This window comes from Acinonyx jubatus, chromosome D3 (assembly GCF_027475565.1).
Source record: "Acinonyx jubatus isolate Ajub_Pintada_27869175 chromosome D3, VMU_Ajub_asm_v1.0, whole genome shotgun sequence".
Lineage (NCBI taxonomy): Eukaryota > Metazoa > Chordata > Mammalia > Carnivora > Felidae > Acinonyx > Acinonyx jubatus.
The window spans coordinates 66350314-66370585 of NC_069392.1; the positions used below are offsets into that span (position 1 = coordinate 66350314).

General features: G+C 51.4%; 1 protein-coding gene across 5 annotated transcripts in view; it reads right to left on the reverse strand.

Moving 5' to 3' along the window:
• Nucleotides 1-20272, reverse strand: part of ZBTB7C (zinc finger and BTB domain containing 7C) — a 348220-nt gene that overhangs the window by 135842 nt on the left and 192106 nt on the right. For all 5 annotated transcript variants that reach the window (XM_053205568.1, XM_053205570.1, XM_053205569.1 and 2 more), the window contains one exon: nucleotides 15691-15752. The gene's annotated coding sequence lies outside the window, so the exon portion shown is untranslated. The remainder of the gene's footprint in view (nucleotides 1-15690; nucleotides 15753-20272) is intronic.

Sequence of the window (20272 nt, forward strand, 5' to 3'; positions counted from 1 at the left end):
TGAGAGGCTCCAGAATGTTTCTTGCACTGTTCTCTACCCACCTTCTTCACTCTGGAAGACTGGAAACAGAGAAGTTTTAGTGGGTCTGCTTCCCAGCTGTGGAATCGGAAAGCCTGGAAAAGAAGTGGCTGAGCAGCGGGGCGCCTAGGTGGCGCAGTCGGTTAAGCGTCCGACTTCAGCCAGGTCACGATCTCGCGGTCCGGGAGTTTGAGCCCCGCGTCGGGCTCTGGGCTGATGGCTCAGAGCCTGGAGCCTGTTTCCGATTCTGTGTCTCCCTCTCTCTCTGCCCCCGCCCCCCCCCCGTTCATGCTCTGTCTCTCTCTGTCCCAAAAATAAATAAAAACGTTAAAAAAAAAAAAAAAAAAAAAAAAGAAGTGGCTGAGCAAAGACCCTCAGCAGCCCCCGGTGAGTGTGACAGCTGTTCCTGGGCTCCTGCCCCGTCTCCTTGGGGGTCTGTCTGTGCCACAAGGGCTGCTGGTCGGATGGGTGCATGAGAGTGGAGTGGAAGAACAAGCACAGGTCAGACAAGAGGAAGGTGAGGTGCAGGGAGTGAACACAGACGGCAATGAAATGTCATTCCGTTAGCTATTCATTGAAAGCCCCATTTGAACTGTGCTCATCCCAAAGACAACCTTCCCCCAGCAACACCCGTGAACGTTCAGGTCAGCCACCAAGGGTGTTCTCACGGCCTGCCCCTTGAGCGATGGGGTTCCTCAGTGCTTAGCTGTCCTCCACTGCACCACCAGTGAGGAGTGGTCCAGAGGCACCGCCTGCGGGTGCTGAAGTGGTACCGATCCCTCCCCGCCCGGCTAACTAGCACCTCACTTTCCTATTGATCAGGGGGCCCCTGAGCCCGTCTCAGATGGATGGGGACTCATTCACCACAGCTCCCGGTGGGCCTGGTGGCCTCTCCAGAGAAGAATAGGCAGGCTGAGATGAGAGCTGGGGTCCTGAGGTCCATCCACCTGGAGAAATGTGGGGTTGAGGGGAGGAGGAGACACATCTAGAATAAAGAGAATGCTCCCCCACACTAGGGACAGCTCCAGAGACGCGCATTTTCAGATATGGTCTGGTTTGTGTGGCTGGGCTCCGGGATTAGGGGGATGGGGCTGGCGCTCCTCCTGGTCCTCAGACATTCAGAGATGGCCAGGAGGAGTAGAAGACCCATTAACACCTCAGCAAAGAAAGCAAGTGCCTGCGAGAGCCTCCTACACATCTGTGGAAAACTTCAAGCCGGGGTACACAGGTGCCTGCCCTAAGTGAACCCACCCTCCCTGGGTTCACCCCATCCTTTATGCCCGTCCTCTCCGCACGGACGTGACAGATGATGGAAGTCACACTTTTGCGTGGCCTCTGGGGCTTGCTGTGGTTGCCCTTCGCCCCAGCAGGTCACGGGGGGCATGGTGCTTTCCCACTGGAGGACAGTTCACTGCCCCATCAGGCAGGAACGCTTCACTTCCTGACCCCACAGGGAGTGGACCCTGGGCTCTGCACACAGCCCACACTCAACTGGCACTTGTCAACCACCCAACTGGAAGTGGGCATTACACACCGGGGTTGGCAGGTCCCTGGGCCCAGAAGGTCCCTTGGCAGCCACTGAAGACAGCTTAGAGTCTCACTTGCTCTCCCCCAGCCTTGCCTGTGCCTGTGGACTCCTGGCCGACAGAGCTCCCAGGCCTGGCTCTTAAAGCAGGACTAAGCAGTCTCGTGGCTTCTTCCCTAGGCTGGCCGAAACCCAGCTCCCCCACAGGAGGGACTGAGGCCATCTCAACGCCTCCTGGACAGCAGTGGATGTGACACAGCAAGAGCTCTTTGAGATCGGGAAGCCAGCGCTGCTCCTTTTGAATTCCCCCTCCCCCTCAGCCCTTACTTTGTCCACCTAAGCCAGGCCTTCTACTCAGCGAGGAATATTCCAGAAATCATCCATCACTAAACTCTGGGAGTGGATCTCCGTAGCTGTACAGTTGGAAACGATCTGGAAAACCCACAGACCCCCCGCGATGGGAAAGACCACTAGCACGTGGTGGGCAGGGACGCCACATCCGTCACTATGGCACCAACGCCTGCACGACCCGGACAGGCTGGGCTCTCAGCATCAGCGTGCAGTGTTGCACTCGGGCCTTAGCTTGCTGTCCTCTGGCTGCCCTACAGCCTGGCACAAAGGCACATAGTAAGTGTCTGCAAATGAACGGACATGTGCCTTCTGGGCATCAGGGTCCGGGCTGTGCCTGTGGCCTACTTTATTGGTGCAATGGCCTTGCAAGGCGGATATGATCATTCCATTTAACAGATGAGAAAACTGAGGCCCAGAGAGGTCAAGGGGCTTCCCCCCGGGACACTCAGCAAGTGTCTGGCCAGAGTTCAAGCTCACCTCCTGTCCCTAACTAACCACTGTGGTTTTTCCCTTTGCATTTCGGCAGCCGGGCACTGATTGCCCATCCCCTATCTGTGACACTACGGCTTCGCATTCGGGGAGCATTCAGAGCTGAAGGAGAAGCCTTTCCAGCTCTCAGGTCGTCCACACTGAAAGGGGCAGACAGTCCCGTTCACAGCTACCTTTGAAGACCAACAAGGCAAGGCCTGCCCAAGCAGCTGAAGCCCCACCTGTGCGGGCCACAGGCGCGGGGTGGGGAGGGGGGGGTGAAGGGGGCGGGTAGAGGGTTTATTCTGATGTTTGAGAAAGGAGTCTGGAAACCCGCGGCTCTGAGTTGGGCCACCAAGGCCACATGGGCTTGGAGTGATGGACAGAGGCTGAAGAAGCTTTAAAGATGGAGTTTTCAGGGGCACCTGGGTGGCTCCGTCGGTTAAGCTTCCGACGTCAGCTCAGGTCATGATCTCACGGTTCGTGAGTTCGAGCTCCGCGTGTGGCCCTGTGCCGACAGCTCGGAGCCTGGAGCCTGATTCAGATTCTGAGTCTCTCTCTTGCCCCTCCCTTCTTCACGCTCTCACTCTCTCTCCCTCTCTCTCCACAGTAAGTAAACGTTAAAAAAAAAATTACAAATAAATTAAAAAAAAAACAAAAAAACAGATGGATTTTCAGGAGGCCCCCAGGGGGAGGATGGTTGTGAGATGGGGGCTTCCCAGCATTTAAATGTCATGACCTAAGTCATCTGGAGCCTGGCAGGGCAGGCCTTGGGGGAGGGGGAAGGGCTGGTAGCTCTCTGGGACTCCGCTCGGGGGACCTTTCGGATCTCTCCGCCAGAACTTCAGCGCAGAGGAGGCTGGAGGGGGGGCCCTGCTGGTGAGAGAAGGGAGCAGAGAGCCGGCCTTGGCGTGCCCTCCCTCCTAAGTGTGGTCTGGGAGATTCAGCCAACCTCCTGGCCTCAATCATCAGGACCCTAGAGGGGGGAGGCAGATAAGCAAGCTCTGAAGGACGAGTTCCAACCACAGGGCCACAGACTTATTATTTTTCCCACACACTTGATTGGCCTGCCACACTGGGCCTCGGGAATGGCCTCGCTGGGCCCGCAGCTGATCCTGGAAGAGGAGGGAAAGGACAGGTTTGGCGGCCCGTCCCCCAAGCTCCTGGCCTGGGGCTGGATCCAGAGGGCAGTGGGGCTTGCTGCTCTCCCTGCCTCCTGTCTGCTGCCTCCTCCTGGTTTTGGGCTTTTTCCCTTCCGGGTCAGCACGGTTCAGGAGGGAGCACTTGGCTCAGGAGGCCGTTGGAAAGGTTTTATCAGAGGCCCACAGGCTCATGCTTTTCTGGGAGTGCGGACAGAACGCTGGGTGGGAGTGAGAGCCCACATCTCTCTTGGGAGGACGCCCGGGAGCACAAACAGTAACTCACTGTAAGCCATTAACACTCTGTGACACCTTCCCTGGGCCTCAGTTTCCATTTCTGTAAAATGGGCGCCTTGGAGCTGCCCCTGTCTTAGTCCTTGAAAAACGGCATCTTCCTCTAAAACCAGGTGAGCGGACAGATAGTTTGCTTCAAGTTTTGTTAGAATTTCTACGCCTACATTGTGATTTGAACAGTCCCACTGTGTCGAGGGCACTGGACTTGAGACCTGATGAGGAGAATCAGCAGAACCCCACCCCCACCCTGCAGTACAGGAAACTATTGTTCGCTGAACTTCCACTCCATGCCAGGCCCTCTGCCCATGGAAAATATTTATGGTTATTATCTTATTCAGTCTTGACATCGACTCTGGGAAGAGATGGTTATCATCCCCATTTTCCCCAATCTGACAGAGTTTCTTCAATTTCTTAAAGTCCTGAAGTGGTTTCCTACCCCCTCCAGGATGAAATCCCGCACCTCGCCACTCCCTGTTAGCTCACTTGGGGCAGCTCCTACCCCATTCATTCTGGTTCCTGAAGTCCCTTCAGGTCCTGCTTCTCCCCAAAGAAGGGCCAAGACCTGGGGGAGGCCAGTGAGGTGCCCAAGGAGCAAAATTTAAGGAGGTCCTCACTCCCAAGTGCCAGGGCTCCACAGCCCTGAGCATGAGGCCCTCCTTAAATTTTGCCCTACGAGCTGCACTTGCCCCACACTCGCTGTGTCTTCCCTCCCAAAAGACCTGTTTCTTCTTTGAAGTTCCCTTAGCCTTTTGGGGGGGGGGGTCAGATTTGATTCCTTGCCTGAGCCTCTCTCACTCCAGGGCAGAGACCACTTTTCCTCTGTCCCCATCCTGAAACCAACTGGGCACAGGGCTTTCACACCTCCAACCCTCCAACGTGCTCCCCTCTGCACTTATCTGCTCTCTGCTGCATGTGCCTACGGCCCTGATTCTCCTCTTAGCATCGACATAAAAATAATGATTTTTCTTCTCAATGAAATATTATGTAGCCACTAAAAACTGTGCTTGCCTGTGGGTGAATTCTTCTATAACCTCGATGTAAAAAAGGCTTTCTAAGTATGACTGAAAATCCAGAGACAATTACAGAAAAGACTGATGCATCTGACTATATAAAAATAAAAACAATTTAGGGGTGCCTGGGTGGCTCAGTGGGTTAAGCATCTTGATTTCGGCCCAAGTCATAATCTCCGGAGTTCATGAGTTCGAGCCCCGCATCAGGGGCTTAGGCATGTGTGTGTGTGTGTGTGTGTGTGTGTGTGTGTGTGTGTGTGTGTGTGTAAACTCTTAAGAATTGAGAAACAAAGAACCAAAACCCAATGGAAAAGTAGACAATAGAAAAAAGAACAAAAGAATGGATAATTCACAGAAGGAATATAAAAATTATCCTTAAACCTATGAAAGAATGTTCAACTTCACTCATGATAAAAGAATTGCAAATTCAAACTACCTACACCAAGGTGCCATCTCATACTCATGAGACCGGCAAAACGTCCAAAATTGACACGACCTTCTATTGGCAAGATTGGGAGGAAACAGGTCAGAAATCAAAACAGTACAACCGCATGGAGGGGTACCTGGAAACACTTAACAAAACTACATGCATATTTACTCTTCCCAGTAATCTCACTCCTAGAAATTTGCCTGGAGGATACACTCCCGAGCATTGAAACACACACACATTATTTGGAATTGTAAACCACAGGAAACCACCTAAACAGCCATCCAGAGGAGAGCAGGTGCATAAACTATGGCGCGTGCACACACACACACACACACACACACACACACACACACACGGAGTACTGTGCCAGCTATAAAAAAAAATGTGGAAGGACCTCAATGAACTGGCATGGAGTATCTTCCAGGAGACAATATTGAACACGTAAAGCAAAGTATAAAAAAAGCGTATATGATACGGTCTGATACGGTGTCTTCTGGGTAAATAAAGAAGGGACAATTAAAAAACATATATAAAAATGTGCTTATCTTTACAAAAAGCCATAGAATTGTAAGCATAAAAGAATTAAGTTGGTTAATGCAGGGGGCGGGGAATGGGGCTGAAGGAATACAGGAGAGTGACACATCTCTTAGTATAGGTTGTGTCGTTCTGACTTTTGAAAGTATGTTAACATTCTACCTATTGTTAAAAATTTAAACCAGTAAGGGGCGCCTGGGTGGCTCAGTCGGTTGAGCATCTGTCCGACTTTGGCTCAGGTCATAATCTTGCAGTTAGTGAGTTCGAGCCCTGCTTCGGGCTCTGTGCTGACAGCTCAGTGCCTGGAGCCTGCTTCGGAATCTGTCTTCCTCTCTCTCTGCCCCTCCTCCGCTCACACTCTGTCTCTCTCTCTCAAACATAAATAAACATTGAAATTTTTTTCTTAATTTAAATAAATAAGAATAGGAAGGGGAAAAAAATGCCTAAAGCTGAAAACACACTGGAAAAAAAAATAAACCTAACTGTATTTCAAATAAATACTCTTACCACACTGAAGGGCAAGGAAAGAAAGAAAGGACTACTCCAAACTATTTATGAACAAAGCAGGGAGAAGGAAGGGAAGGTTTGTTGATTGCAGTGGTGAAGCAATCCTGACATTACTTTGGATGTGATATAGGATTAAGTAGATGACTGAATGTGTTGATGGCTTTGGGGTTTTCACTGTGGGCGAAGGATACATAAGTATGGAATGGGGAGAGGCAAGAAGCAGCCCTGAAGAGGTGGATTGGGATTGGAGGTACTGGTGTGGACTCGTGATGAGTAGCATACGAATATGTAAATGTATATGCATGCTTCTGTGCATATGTACATACATGTATACATATGTGTGGAAAATATGTGTATGTATATGTGTATAAACACACACCTATTTCCTAGTTCTGTCCCCTGAAAGGGCTAAGAAGCAAAGATACCCAGAGGCAGTGGGCACACCCAGGGCCCAGACTTTGGTCTGTAATACCACTCCCACTAAAAGGGAACAGGCACCTCAGAGAAATGACTGGTTGCAAAGCTTGTTCGGGGGTAGATACCTGAGGATCCTGGAACCTCTTGTTATCGCAGAAAGTAAGAAAGTGCTCCAGAATCGGGATGGTGGCATATCCAAATATCATGGGAGTCAGTTTGTAGAGGCTCCCACTGGTGAAGTCTGGGGCAATTTATGCACCAAAAGAATTGAGCACAGTGAGAAACAATAAACCACTGGAAAAAAAATGGAACTCATCGGTCCACACAGATAGATACGTTTTACTGCTTATGATGGTAAATCTATACTGACCAAATATATCGTGCTACTGTAGAATGCCAAGGGCTTTCTACACTACACACTATGGAGGTTGTGCTGGAGCTGGAAAACCACCATTTTTTTTTTTTTTTTGAAAACCACCATTTTGCAACCATCATGTTAAGGATTGGATCAGGCAAGAGGCATCAATGGAGGCCCCCCCTGGGAGAAACTGATGAGAAGCAGGGTATTTGCATGGTCTAAAACGTCTCCCCACCGACTGCTTACTAGTTCCAAGGGAGAACAAAGATAATGATCATGTAGGGGGAAAACAGGTAATACTTTGACCTGGAGATTAAAATGAACGTCACCAGTGAGGGCCAGGAGCACCCGCGGATGTGACTGCGTGAGAAGAACCCACGGTTGCCTAGGCAGGATTCTGGCCAAGGCTGTATAATCTGGATCTCACCACAACAAAACATCACACACCCCCCAAATGGGGACCATTTTATTGAAAATAAGAAGGGGGCATTGTGTCCTTCAAAAGTGTCAAGGTCATAAAAGACAAAGAAAGGCTGTAAAAATGTTCTCCAATGGTTCAGACAAAATGTGTAAGTATGGGTGTGTGTGTGTGTGTGTGTGTGTGTGTGTGTGCATGTATGATAGAGCACACGTGATAAAGGAAGTGGAGTAAAATTTTAACAGATGTGTCTAGGATAGAAGGATCTAAAAGCCGTCTTTGTATTATTTTTATTTGGGGCATTTTTCGGTAATTTGAAATTACTTCCAAATAAAACAATTTAAAAAAAATGTTCCAACTTTTGAACGACATTCCCTTCTCTGCAGGTGCAGACTCTCCTTGGCCAGGGGACCCCTGGCAGGCAGCCAGGCCAGGAGGCAGATCTGAAATCCAGCCATCTGGGAAATGTGGCCTTGAGCAAGTGACTTTCCTCCCTGTGTCTGATCCTCCTCTGCAGGGAGATACCCACCTCGAGGGCTGGTGGACAACTGAAACAGATTACGCTGGCGAGCGCTCAGCTCTATGGCCCATCAGTGTGAGCTGCGGCTTCACTGGTCTCATTTCTCATCAGCAGAAATCCCGGCAGGGTGCAGAGCTGAGAGCCGCCTCCAGTGCCGAGAGCCACGGGTGCCCTCCAGTAGGACTGTGGACCCAGGACGAGCAAACGGTCTAGGGCTAGCCTCGGGCAGGCCACCACCTGGCAGAACTCCTCTCTGGGCGGGTGGCCCCCTGTCCTGCCTTGGCCTTGGGAACTCTTTGTGACAGTATTGTTCTGGTAAAAAGAATCGTGATCCCTGGAGAATAGGCCGGGGAGGGGGCATGTTTCTTTGCACTGGGGGCTTTCATGGAGGACCTGAAATTGGCCTTCAGAGCAGGCCTGTCCTCACAAGGACGCTGGGCCTCCCTCTCTACCCCTGGTCTGTCATTTAGAGAGGACTCACTGTGCCCCTGTCCCCATGTGCCCCTCCTGGCCCACTCTCTACCCTCTCCACTGACCGCTACAGACCACAGCAATGGGCTCCTTTCCCTCTGCTCTCTTTTCTGTTGGAGGCCAGTGGGGCCCTGGGAGGAGGACGGAGGGAGGGAGGTCAGGTGTTGAATGCCTTGTCTCCCTGTCTTCGGGGGCACCTCAGGGCACAGCCCAGGTAGGGTGGCCCCCTGCAGAGCACCCTCGCTGTCTCTGCCCTCAGCACCCTTCCTCTCCTTTCCCCTTCAGCCCTAGGGGGTGAATGCGCCCCGGGTGTTGGGGATCCTGCACCGGGTCCTGTGGATTCGCCACCCTGCACTGGCCTGGGGACTCAACTGTCTCCAAATCGCCAGCATTGAGGGCACTCCCTGCTCCCTGCTGGGCCCCGCTGCAGGGAGACACCTGGGTGGGGGTGGGGAGGGGGCGGTGCCCTCTCCCATCCGCGTGTTTGGTATTTGTCTGCATGGGAGGCCCCCTATTACCAAGCTTAGTGAGGGGACCCACCTCGAAGCCATTCACACAGCAGAACAAAAGCGAGCGCCTGCCACTTCAGGCCTCCTCCCGGGGCTCATCGCTGCCTGTTAGGACTTCATTTCATCTTTTCGTAAGTTACTGTTAACTGAGAAGCATTACAAGAAGAGAATTAAAAGCGAGAAAAGTTGGTGGAGAGATGCCTTTTTTCCCCTGGTTTAAACCTTTTGTTATCGACTCTTCAGGAATCTGATTCAACCAGAGGAACACGTGGCAGAACACGTTATTCAGAATTAGTTCCGAGAGACACGCGAGGGGCTCTTTATTATTCATCCTTCTAAAATCAAAATATTAGCTAATGCCTCTTGCGTCCTCAGAGCGGGTCTGGCAGCTTCTCTGATGTATTGTCCTACTTGAAAGTGAAGAAGAAGGCCTTTCCTGCGGAAGCCTCCGTCAAGCCCCTCGGACTCCCGCGCACACAGGGACGGAGACACCCAGACATGCCTGTGCCTGAGACCCTTGCAGCCCTTTGTGTCGCGGCCAGGCTGCCTCTTCCATGCACCCCCTCCCTGCGCTGGAACGCCCCCCACCGCCAAGGAGCCCAGGGTGGCCTGGAGCGGAGGGGGGAGGCCCCTCCTGGTCCCAGGAGCCCAGTTTCCCATATCCACAGCCAGAACTGGTTCGGAAGGGGGTGAAGGGGTGATGACTCAGGGACCCTAAGGCTTAGAAATCAAAACTGCTGTGTATGTTTTCTTGGATCCCCGCTGCTGCCTTCATTTCTAGAAGGAATACCACAATGCAAACGAAGTCTATTTCCTCAGCAGGAACAAACAAATTTGGCTTTTGGTACTCTGAGCTCTAGAGTTACCCCAAAGTGTCATGATGACATTTTTAATCAGGCCCCTAGGAAGACAGTGAGGTTCTTAGCTCGCTGGGGTGAGGGGGGGGGTGGTGTTCACTGGCCTTGAGGACTGTGGGTGGGACGAGTGCTCCCAGCTGATAGAGGTTGGCTAAGCAGCTTCTGTGCCTAGTAGCCTTGGCAGAACTTCCTGGAGGCTAAGTGGAGCAAGGAGGGCTTCCTGGAGGAGGTGGTATTTGACAGATGGCTAAGCACTGGAAAGGAGAGAGTAGAGGGAAGGCAAGGAGGAATGTGAGCAGGGCAGGTGGGAGGGAGGCAGGGCAAAAAATGGTCAGAGGTAAGGCTGGAAGGACCTTGACCGCGAGTGAAGGTATTTCTTCTTTCGTTTCCTTGAGCAATCCTAAATTCATGATTAATCTCCCAAAACCTATCTTGTTGGTAAATGTTGATTTCTCCTGTGCACCTGTTCATATTTCTGATGGAAATGTATTATAAAATCACTCCATTCGGGTGGTGATTACCATGGTAATCAGGCATGCTTGCTGACAGGCCAGCACTCCTATTGAAAACAAGATTCGGAAGATAGGGGCTTTTATGTCACTTAGGTTGTGCCCGGGAGAGAGAGGGCTGAGAAGCAGGTGTGGGGGCCGGGTTCCTTCTCTGGGGAAGTCTTGGTGGACAGCACAGCGCTTCGCTGGAGGAGGGTTCTGTAGGAAGATGGGGGAAAGGCTAGACGGAGGCGGGTAAATGGGGGTCCTCTGCAGCCTGCATACAGAGGGGCACAGCTGTGAGGGATCCCATGTGAAGAGAGAATCAGAACTACCAGGAGCCCAAGATCAGGAACCTGGGCTAGGATATCATTCAACCTCCTACCTCCACCGCAGGAACCACCTCTGTGCCTTTCAGAACATTACAAAGATGGGGCGCCTGGGTGGCTCAGTCGGTTAGGCATCCGACTTCGGCTCAGGTCATGATCTCACGGTTTGTGGGTTCGAGCCCCGCATCAGGCTCTGTGCTGACAGCTCAGAGCCTGGAGCCTGCTTCGGATTCTCTGTCCCCCTCTCTCTCTCTGCCCCTCTCCCGCTGTGATCTGTCTGTCTTTCAAAAATAAGTAAATGTTAAAAAAAAAATTAAAAAAAAAAAGAACATTACAAAGATGTTTCTATCATGGGATTACGGTTCAAGGTGTGGGGAAAGCCCCAGGCGTTTGAACGGCATTATTTAGTCCCGATGCAGTCTAGTTTAAGTTAGCAAGAGCTCCCACTAGACTGCTGGATTTCAAATCCCAGCTCCACCCCCTTTACTGGCCGTGTAACCTGGGGCAAGTTACTTAACCTCTCTTTTCCTTCTCACTTGAAAAAAAAAAAAAAAAAACAGATAATGCAAATTTCTAATGCATTTGATTATTGTGAGGATTAAGTGAATTGATGCCTGGAAAACGATTGGAACACGCCCACCACAGAGTAAGCACTCACACACGCTGGGGACACAGCAGCGCCTCCCCCCACGGTGGATGGGGGACCGGCAGGATTGAGGGTACAGCCACTATCCCGGACTTGGTACAAACATCGTCTCACCTCCTTCTCCTGAGGCCCCCACGGAACTCTGAACACCGAGCAGACTGCTGCCCTGAAGCCAGCGCCCCGCCCACCCCCCCCACCTCCCTACCCACAGCATTTTCTGTTTCCTTCCCCAAAGACGTTGGCTTACTGACCTCTGGCTCTGCACCCAAAACGGCCCTCCTTCTCAAGCCCATACCCTGACTGCAGTCCTGGGAAGATCAGGCCTCGCCGGGACAAGGTTCCAGAACACTCACGTCCTAAAAGTATACAAACATCTACAGCTTTTAGTCCCGTTTCCAAGTGCCCACAGAAGTTAGATGTTGTCTGATGAACGACAATCACCATAGGAATAGCACTAATGCACTTCTTCCTCATGGTGTCCCAGACTTTACACTGCTTCTCACCTTAATATAATAAAAATGTGCCATTAATGGAATGATATTACACTCCACCAGACACCGTATGATCCAAATCAGGCCAAGAGCGGGGGGGGGGGGGGGGGGCTCTGCCTCGCGGAACCACCCCACCAGCGGCAGCTGACAGGCCATTATTCTGTGTCCTGCAAATTCTGTGCAGTGATAAGGAAACTCCACCAATGTGATGCTTTATCTGGCTGCAGGTTGGGGAAAGAGATTATTTCAATCAAGATAATGATTCTATTTCTCGGACGGAAATGAGATTTTTTTTTTTCCCGTTGCCTCGTGGGGGTGCCACCAAAATCTGTCTCGGGGCTCAAACTGGTCATGCACAAGTTAGAGGATTTTCGGGCAACCTCCGAGAGCATGAACATGACAGAGAACTCAAGGGAGTGAGCCCGTTGGCAAGAAACACGTGCATGCGTGCGCGCGCGCACACACACACACGCCAGACCTCTGAGATTACAAAGTCAGTTCTGTTTGGCCATTTATAGGCATGAGACAGCACCTGTGAAACCAAAATTTGGAAGATGAGCAGGTAGTGTGAGTAGGATGGCCTGGATTTCAAGGCAATAACGATAACGAAGTTCCAGAGACCATGCGCTTAGCAATGAGAGGACGTGAGTAGCCTAAACCTGCCCATCACGTAGGGAAGATTTCCTGTGCAACTTTGTAGACAGATGGCCCAGCGACTCTTCCTGCTCCTTCCACGACAGGGAGCTCACCGGCCTCGGTCCTACTCCATCGCTATGTTGAGAAAGTACCTCCAAACCGCAGCAGTCACTTTATGAAAGGAAACCACAGTGAAAATTCACAAGGTGCTGATGCTACGATGCACCTAAACCCATTATGGCGACAATACATGTTTCAGGAAGTCAGCAAACGATATGCAAACGATGGTAGCAATCAGTGCAATGAGTCGGGAATAATTTGAACTAGTGACTTTGGTGCAATTTTTAATTATTCTAAATATTTGCGAATTTCGAGGGCTGTAACACAGCATCTCAAATTCTTTAGAGGTGATTTGCCTTAAGGAGGAAGTAATAATAATTTGTAACTCAGACATCAATTGTTTCTATAGTAACTGTAAAAACTTTGGAAACGTTTGGAAAGTTTACATGCGTTTTGAACATTCCCCTGGGGGCTGACTTGGTGGATTACTCTCTCTCTCCAAATAAAAGGCACATTTTAGCTCAATTCCTTCAGAAGGAAGAGCCCCAGCTGCTGGCTCTTGAGTGGTCTCTTACTGGACTGCACCAGGCTCACCAAAACTTTGAAATCTAAGCCACACCATTGCTGCGGTGCCTAGACTGTCCTTGGAAAGTAACACAAAAACCCTGGTAATGTTGGTTTTGTCGCCAGGAGAGGATCCAGGCAGCTTGGGGACAGAAGCGGGAAGGAGACTTGTCACAGGACACCTTTCGGTATTTTTGAATTCAGTCATGGGACCGTATGACCTATTAAGAGTAAAAGGACAGTTTCGAAAAGCACATCCATGTTTCATTGAACACAGGCTTTGATACTTACGATTGCTATTTTAATACCGACACGCTTAAAATGCAAATTTACGACAGTGGAAATTACGGCCGAATCAGGTAAAAACCATATTTGGCTGTCTTCACGGTAGTGATGCTCACAGGCACGAGAGTAGGTGCAACCAATGGCCCCCCTCAGCCTCCCTTTTCTCGCTGGGACGCCCACTTCCCAGCTGCTTTCACCTGTGATGTTCTCCCAACCCTGGCTCTTGGTCAAGGGCATGCCTTGGAGGTCACACCAGCAGCACCGTTCCCAAGAGTGGCCAGTGGTGAATGAGGGGTTACTTGAGGCCTTCCCCTTGCTGCCAGGCCAGACACCGCGGAAATCCACATGGGTCAAGCCAAGGAAAGACTAGCCCTGGCACATCCCCCCCTCTCCCTGACAAGTAGTCCCTAAAAGCTCTCCCTTGGTATATCGCATGCACCTGAATCCCTGTCTCAAGCTCTGCTTCTAGGCAACCCAGCCTAAATCAGCCAAACCGCAGCTCAAAATGGAACGCTCTAGTATCTTTCCAGTGGGTTGTCCCTGGTGGTAGAAAGACACAGGAGCCTGCCTCTTTGAGGCAGGCTGCCTTCCTGCCCGGCCCAAAGATCACCAGTCAACACTGCACATCCCATGAAAGCCAGCACAGCAAAATATTGACCAGACAGAGCAGAGAGTTCCCACCAGCAGAGCCCTGCGGGACCACACAAATACTCTTGTTCTCCAGGATGGCTGAGCAGGAGGCAGGGGCCGACTCAGCAGCCTATCCCCCAATCAGATCCGCAGTTACGTGCCCCAGAAAGTCAGCATAATCGTTGGCTCGATCACTTCTTGGCTAAAGAACTCAAGCAAAATATTTATTCCCAGCCTCAGTTTCCTTATCTGCAAAATGGCACTATCTACAGAGCCTCTGCGAAGCTCATCTGCGGCTATACTGGCAAGTGTGCTGCAAACTGGCAAAATTATATACGTGTTGGTTGTTATTCGTGAGACTGAGAACATGCTAGCTTCCCCTGCTTGCTTGGAACAAGTAATCAACCTTTGCCAAATAAGTAAATCTGAGCTTCCTCTCATCTTGGGCATCGTACCTAGAGCTCCCTATGTGAGAAGCAGCTCCAGAGAAAATCAAGTGGACATTGGGAGCCCTGTCCTGGTGACTGTCCACCTGGAGCTCAGGGCACCTCCTCATGGATCACACGGGTCTCGGGTGGTGGTCAGCTGCAGCTGTCTGGAGAGGGCCCCCTCTCTCTATCCTCTCTCTCTCTCTCTCTCTCTCTCTGACATCTAGGGAGGATCCCCAATGTGAATTTCCTATCATTGATCCAGGGTCTGTATTGATCTCAGATACAACTTCAAGTTCGGTGAAAACTCCATGCGGCCACTTTCATATGGGTCACAGACAAACTGGCAGAAACTCGATTTTATTTACATAAATGAGGGATGCCTTACTCCACCCTGATTTTTTTTTGCACATGGACCGTTCACGAAGCCACTTCTGGCCCTTTACCACTTGGTCCTACCCAATGTCACCGGCATTTTCTCCCCACCCCCATCCCCCTTCCGACTATCTAGGACCCCTTCAGGATGTCTATGACATCCTCCCCATAGGCCTTTGGGTGTTCCCATCCCGGCACCTGTTCCTGCCCCCACACCCCGACCGGCTTCCCTCCTCCATCAGCCCAGTTCAAGTCCCTCTGTCCCCAGGAAGTGTGCCCTAACCATTCCTGTCACCAGCACTTCTGGCTGTGGTGTATGTGCCACACTGGACTGTGTGCTTGATCGTAAAGGTCTTTAATACCCTCACATGCCCGGTTTCCTCTCCTCCCACCCTGGACTGAAGGCACCTCCAAAACAGAGCCTAGGCCACTGCTTCTCTTTCTATCTCTCTGGCTATTTCTTGCCAGGCACCTGGCGATTAATAATATTCTCAGCTTGAGTAAAACATTGGGCTGTATGATTGCTCTTAGTTTAACACACTGTTCAACGGCCTATACGAGAATGTACAGTTCTAAATAGGGTCAACCTGGCAACAAATTCAGAATTGTGCAAACTGCTTGCGGCTCCAGGGCAAAAAAATGCACACCTTCCTTACCCTCCCGGAGTCCTGCTCTCCCCCCAAATACTAATCAACCGCAAGGGAGTCACTCTTTCCTGAGCCAGTGGGAGGGCAGAGCCTGGGTTCCAACCATCCACCTTCCGCTGGTAGCCTTGCATTCCTGAGTCCAGCCCCACCCAGCCGGACACACCTTCCAGAAGAACCAAAAGCCGACTCCATCAAGGTCATGACCCCTTCCCCAAACAGGGAAACCCGCCTACTCCCAGGAACACTGTCAAACCACAGACCCAAGAAAGCAAAATTCATACTCACAGGCAATGATGCCTTCGTCTTAAATTTCAGGCCAGCAGTTTCTCTGCAAACCTGCTCATTTCCTGCAAAGAGAAGAAAGGGATGGAGAAGCATATTAGCATCTGCTCTGGTAGCCTTTGGCAGTTTCCTGGCCGACCTCGGGCTGCTGCACCTTCTCTCCTTCTTACTCCCAACAGCACGCTCCCCTCCCAGGAGCACCGCGTGCTAGCTGGGTGCGCGCCCCTGGCTCCCCACACGCCTCCCTCCCCCTCCACGGCGCCATGCCAGTCTCAGATTGACCACTGCCTCCAATTCCCTGAAGGCGCCGGGCTTCTTCCCACTCCGGAGTGAGGCCTCCTCTTCTGTAGCATGGGGTTGCCTAGCAACCCCGTGCGCCGGCTCGGAAGGCCCTCCTAAATTGGACCTCACAGCACAGGGCATCTCCTTGTACAGCTGCCTGAATCTTAACAATCTGGCTCTGAATAATAACACAATGGTAATTGCATGCATGGGCCCCAAACTACATTTAAATAATGTTCAAGAGCTGACACAAACCAACAAAGGCCAGAAAATGCATTGCGGAGGTTGACCGTAAGGCCAGGCGGGACGTTCGGTGCGGGAGGGAGTTGACACCAAAGACTTGAGTTAATGACAATGCCAACCTGAACTGTGAATTCTCCTGCCTTTCTGCCTGAGTGTGTCACCGCTTTAATGTGCTTTAAGTGAGTTTGGGATCTGTAGAGGCAATTAATGCCCAGAGATAGTGATGCTTCAAGACAGGATGCCCTTTAGTGCATCAGCAGCACATGCGGGTTTTCGGAGGGAGAAGGCGAGAGGACGACATAGGACAAGAAGGGAGAACCGTGCATGAGTGATGTCCCTTGGCTTTTACGATCGTGGCTAAATACATTTCAGAAGGCGGGACAGAGAACTTACCAAGCGAGAGCACAAAGCACTTGCAACCTCAGCACGGCTGATGTGTTTCGGGATAAGAAGTGAAGGCCAAGAGGCTTGAAGCTGGCTAACAGGCACACTGAAGCGGCTTAGCGTGGTGTGGGGATGGCCGTGCGTGCCAGAGTCCAGCCTTGAGTCTGGGTCCCTGGCACAGTGTGACAAAGAGCTCTGCTCAAGGCACAAGAGCCTTAGCACGGCAGGAGAAGGCAGCCATAGCAGCGAGGGCCTGCGGATCAGCCCCAACTGTGTGAAAGCCAAGGCACTTTTTTTTTTTTTTTTAAAAAAGCTCAAAATCCTCCTGCGAGGGACTTAAACAGATATTTGCACACCCACGGGTGTAGTAGCGTGATTCACAATGGGCAAGAGATGAAAACAACCCAAGAGTCAGTGGACAGATGAACGGATAAGCAAAACGCGGTCTATGCGCACAGCGGAATATTATTCAGCCATAAAAAGGAGGGCAATTCTGGCAGGTGCTACAACATGGATGAACCTTGAAGCCAAAACGACAAATACTGGGGGCGCCCGGGTGGCTCAGTCAGTTAAGCTTCCGACTTTGGCTCAGATCACGATCTCCAGGTTTGTGAGTTCGGGACCCGCCTAGGGCTCTGCACTGGTGGTGTGGAGCCTGCTTGGGACTCTCTCTCTCTGCCCCTCCGCCCCCTCAGAATAAAGAAATATACGTAAAAAAAAGACAAATACTGTAGGATTCCACTTATACTGATATCACAGAGACAGAAGGAGACTCGAGATCACTAAGGGCTGTGGGGAGGTGGCGATGGGGAGTCAGTGTTTAGTGGGGACAGAGTCTCAGTTTGGGAAGATGAAACCGTTCTGGAGACGGATGCTGGTGATGGCCGCATGGCAACACCAATATACTTAATGCCCCTAAACTGTACACTTAAAAATGGTTAACAAGGTAAATTTGGTAGTGTATTATTTTATCACGATTTTTAGAAACTCCCCTGAAATAGTAGTACAACATACATGGTCTACAAGACTTCCGCCCATCTTCCCCTTGGAAGTCAAGAGTGGCCTGTGTCATCCATAAGCTCAGACAGGGAGAGACTGCCACCGGGACTCAGGGACCAACTGGACAGTGTGGCTCTGGGCCAGGGAACCCCACGGCTTGTTAAGCGTGGCGTTGGCGCAGCACCATGTCAGATGGAGGCGGCTGAGCATCGCGTAACAGGATTATCTTACGTCCACCTCGTGAGGTCCAAACACCATCACCCTCCAGAACGTGGCCTCCTTCCACCCAACCGGTCCCACCCATCGTGTCCCCTGCCTGCTTCCTCCTCCATCCAGCTCTGATGACACTGTCACTGTTACCCTTTGCCGCGTCTCAGCTCCCTGCCTAGAAAGCCCCTCCCGTGCTGTCCACCTGACCTGCTCCGACTCTTTCTGGGGGGCTCACAGCAAGCTCTGCCTCCTTCATGGAGCCCTCCAGATGCTCCCCATTGTGCTTTCTCTGAGTGCCGCAGCCTGCAGTCAAGCATTTGCTTAGTTGGGTACTACCTTACTCTCACGTCTGGAAGTCTTGCCTCTCCCGGTGCATCCCCGGCAGGACCCCCCGACAGGGACTGTCGCTCATCTTTTTCGCCTGCCATGGACTGTGGCTCAGGGCTGAGCACACCACAGACCATTCCTCCCTCAAGGCTCTCAAAGGGACAGCCGCCCTGCTTCCCCTCCCAGGGAATCTGACCACAGCCCCCCTGCCCGGGGTGGAAAGCACGTCTGTGGGCTGCCGAGCCCTGGAGCTGCGTATTCCAGGCAGGCACGCAGATGCCTTCAGTCATTTAGAGGTGCGACTCGGTGTGTGCAATGAACAATTGAGCATTTACAGATTTTATTAATTTGGAAAGGTCATTAGAGCTAACAGCTTCTCCAAGTGGAAGTGAATAAATAGCGTGCATCATTTTTTTTTTTTTTTCTTCAGCGTCCTGAGCTTTTTCTTGGAAGGTGCTTTTAAAACCTCAAAAAACAGCGTTGTATTGTTACAGGTTAAAAAGGGGTGGGGCGAATGCAGGCTTCTGAGACAAGAGGAGGCCCACGGAGCTCTGGATGAGCCTCTGCCTTTCTCTGAACCAGCACCTTCTCATCTGCAGAAGGAAGGAGTGGTCACTAAGCTCCCTCCAACTTAAAATAAACTGACATTACGATACGAGGAAACGTGCGAAGTTAGCAACTCTCCAAGCTGACCGTTACGCCCCACCCCCAGCCCCACCCTTCCTACCAGCTGTTGGACACTATTGCACCTCTGGGTAGCAAAGGTGCGAGTCTGTGCCCAGTGATTTCGGGGGCCTTCCCGGACCCTGGCCTGGAGGCTCTCAAACCCACAACCTGGCTGCCTCGCTCTCGTTAGATCATCAAGGAACATTCTGGACTCATGACTTGTTTTCTCAAATCGCCAGGAAGGGCTGGAGATGGGCCAGACTGTAGCATCCAGGTTCCATCTCCCCGGCCGGCCCTTGGCTCCATGACCGGCTGGCACTGTCTGTCAAGGGCCAGGCCTCTGCGGGCAGCTGCTATTGGTTCTCCCGGAGGCGGGAAGGAAGGAGCATTCAAGGAGCAGAGGGGTCAGGTTCCAGCCTGCTGTCATGGAGAGAGACGGTTGGCCCTTGACCAGACCATGCAGTCCCACATCCCTCCCTTTCTCCGAGTCCCCTCTTCTCTCTGCCCCAAGTTCTGACAGACACCGGACGGTGGGAGGCCCACGGCTGCCCATGCTCCTGCCTCCAGATCACTCATGACTTTTAGTAGCAATAAGACCAGGTCTGAATCACAACTGTGTGATCCACAACCTAATACTAATAGTAACATTAGCACCGGTACTAGTTAATATTAACTAATATTGGTGCGATGCAGTCCTGATTAAAAGGGTATTTTCCCACTCGCTTGGCAGGCAGGTAGGAGAGACTTAATTCATGTATTGAGTGCCTGTTGTGTCCCAGGGTCTTGGCTACCTGTTGGGGACGTAGACATGAAAAGGTACGTTTCTTGCATGCAAACTCTTTGCAGGATGGTTGAAAGTCAGGAAGATGGGGACACAGAGAAGCTGAGTAACTTTCTCAGAGGCATTCATCTAGCAAGTTCTAGCAGTGTTCAAACCAAGTCCTTGGACTCAGAGGCCTTTCCCAAGGGTTCCTGCATTGCCTGCGAGTGTCGTATATGTTTAGCCTGCACAACACCATCCAGAAGGGACCGACCAGAGGATGGCATGGTTTAGGGACAGTGGGAGTTTATGCCCAGAGTGAACCGATGCCTGTGGATGTCAGGCCATGTTGGCCCTGGACACCCCAGGGGGGCAAACCTGGGCTGGGTCCAGGTCAAAGCCTACTGAAGACATGGCCTTGACCTCTCATGGCCTTTCTGCTTGTTGATAAAGACCCGTCCTTTCATCAGAAGGGCTGCAGAGATGCTGCCTTGAGAGCTGATGCAAATTCAAGAATTTTTTTTTTTTTTTTTTTTTTTAGTCTGCACTAATCCTTGTCTTCTGGGCTGCCAATGCCCTTACAATCAGCATGTGACATACATTGGTTATTGTTCTGCTGAAGTTCTCTATTGGCTTTTTGTAAACGATGTCTTGTGCTTGGAGGAGCCCTATAAATCCCTGTATTTACAGCCAGGGAACCCAAGCCCAGAGAGG